General features: G+C 42.9%; 1 non-coding gene across 1 annotated transcript; it reads right to left on the minus strand.

The window, feature by feature from the left end:
* Nucleotides 1-286: 286 nt before the first annotated feature.
* Nucleotides 287-480, minus strand: LOC130297849 (U2 spliceosomal RNA). The gene has a single exon (XR_008849714.1). It is a non-coding gene; the product is annotated as a U2 spliceosomal RNA (small nuclear RNA).
* Nucleotides 481-2,847: the final 2,367 nt, after the last annotated feature.

The raw sequence follows: 2,847 nt of genomic DNA on the forward strand, positions 1-2,847 counted from the left end.
TTATTCCAATACCACGAAACCAATGCATGATCAATCAACAGCAATGACACACCTGTGTGAATAGCCAGGAGACCCCCATGTCAAGTAACAAGATTCAGCACCCACCACCTGCAAGACAGCTACCTATCATGTCATGTCAAACCTGCACAGGTGTGCTGGCCCTGAGCTTATCCAATTAAGGAGGCCATTCAGCACCTTTTGTTTTTCGGCTGCAGCAAGGCCCACTGGACTAGCCAGCAAGCAAGCAGCAGAGAAACAAGGAATCTTTCTTTTTAACACTGAAATGGGGTGGTGCACTGTACCCAAAGATACTGCCATATCGGTTCAATGCATAGGGGGCGACGGAAGCAAGCTTCGAAATCGGCCCCTGTTCTCAAAAATCCATTTAATGTATGGTCCCCAGATAGGGAACGTATCAGATATTAAACTGATAAGAACAGATTTTTTTTTTATAAAGTCTTTTTATTTCACAAAAAACATGTACAATAGAAGCATATAGTCATAACTGCACAGAACTCTTCTAACATTACTGTTCAATACAAAGAAAAGGTGTGGTGTGAGCACTAACTACCTGTAGCTATTCACATGCATAAGCTGGCCGGTGGTGCGATCCTGCGTGCCGAAGTCACACCTGCTAACTGAGTGGTGCTAATCACGCTGTGGAATGCAGTTCGATCAATGTCACAATGAAGAATAAATGCCGAGCATTCACCCAGTGTGCATAGCAGGATTGTTATTTATTGGCAAGACTTCTTCATATCAGGATACAGACAGGGGAGCGGGATGGTACATGTGCGGGGGTATGCAGGTCAGCGGCGATGGACCGTATTCGCGCCGAGGCGCTTCATCGCGAATACAGTCCGTCGCCGCTGACCAGCATTCCCCCGCACACGTACCATCCCGCTCCCCTGTCTGTATCCTGATATGAAGAATAAAGAACAATCCTGCTATGCACACTGGGTGAGTGTTCCGCATTTATTCTTCATTGTAACATTACTGTTCAGTACTCTTCTAACATTTAACTACATGCCTCCATTTCAAAAATTTCCAGATCCTCTCTGCATCAACATCTCCCAACTCTTATCCCACAAATAAACAGTATATAACCTATTGAGGACCATTTTAAAGATCCCTCCACAGACACTTATTTTCTCTTTAAAACAAACAAGTTCCATGCATCCCATAAGACTTCCTTTACAATGGTCAATGGTATCTACAGCACCCTTTCATTCGACTTCCCAACCATACTCAGACCAAACATGATAACATCATAGGACATGGAGTTAATTCCAGTCCTCTCTTTACATAGGGGACCTATTCCACTCCACACATCCTGCACCATGTCGCAATTCCAAAACACATGCATCACACTTTTCACACCCTCCACACTTCTCTGTTGGGCATCTCTCCCCATTCCTCTATTATGCTGAAATTCTCTAACCCTTGACAAGCAATCGCCCTCTGCCTGTTTGATATCCCAACTGTCAGCAAGCTCTTCCATACTCGACCCACATCCACGCCTCTCACCATATTAATAGGACACTGTAGTTCATCTTTTCTAGCAAAAGCCACAATGTGCCTTTTACTCACAAACACCTCCATGCAGCTTGAAAGTACCAAAACATTTTCCCACATATACATACCATTTTGCTCTCAAAGGCAATCGGTACCATTAAATTCCTTAGCATCAAGTCCAGCTTACACAGCACACTCCCACCTAAATACGGCACCATACATGCAGAACCTGTTTCACCCTGCAACATCCTCTTCACAGCAAAAATCACATTCGCACCTAAATAAACATCCAGGCCTGGAAAACCACATACCACCATTTTTAGCTTCCCTCATTACCACCTCTCTCCATACCCTTTCCATTTTCAAACTCCAAAAAAAGACAAACAGGAGTCTCTTAATTTTCCTCAACATCAAATATCTGGTTGGAAAAACCACCGCAACATATAACAGAATCGACAGGTTAACACTTTTTTACCACCAGAACTTATTGAAAGTTCTCTTAATTTCCAAAAGGACAATTTTTTCACTACCTTCTGTTGCACCTCCTCCCAACTCTGCCTGCCATCCAACCTTTCATCCATTTTAACCTCTAACACTTCAATCTCCTCCTCCACTCTCCAAACACCAAAATCATAAGTTTCCATTTGACCACCAAAACTTTGATATACACCTTTTCCCCAATTTACCTTAAATGCCGAAGCCCCACAGAACATACCCACTAACAACTTAGCCCTTCTCAAAGCCGCCCCTGACTCACATGCCACACATACATCATCCATGTAAGCCAACACTTACCCCACTACCATGAATCCTCTCTCCTCTCACACACGTATCCTTACGAATCAGTTGCATCAAAGGCTCAAGAGCACAAATAAAAACCTCTGGAGACAGGGGGCAACCCTGCCTTACCCCAGAACACACATCAATCTTTGACCCAACCCAACCATTTATCAAGAGTTTACTGAACACATCCTTATACAACACTCTCACCACCTGCACAAAGTCACTAGGGAACCCTATTCTCACCAAAACTTTAAATAAAAAATCATACGCTTTCTCAAAATCAATAGACAACACACCTAACACTTGCCCTCTCACCATACTATCCCACAAAACATCTCTCAGTAAATAAAAATTGTCACTCAACCTCTTCCCTCGCACATCACACACTTGTCATTGATCAAGTGATTGGTGAAGAACATCTCTCATCCTATATGCCACTAATTTAGCAAAGATTTTATAATCAACATTTAATAGGGTAATTGGTCTCCAATTGGTTACCTCCTTCATTTCTCCCTTCTTATGGATCAACACTAATCATCACTCTTCATG

The sequence above is a fragment of the Hyla sarda genome, chromosome 13, assembly GCF_029499605.1.
Source record: "Hyla sarda isolate aHylSar1 chromosome 13, aHylSar1.hap1, whole genome shotgun sequence".
NCBI lineage: Eukaryota > Metazoa > Chordata > Amphibia > Anura > Hylidae > Hyla > Hyla sarda.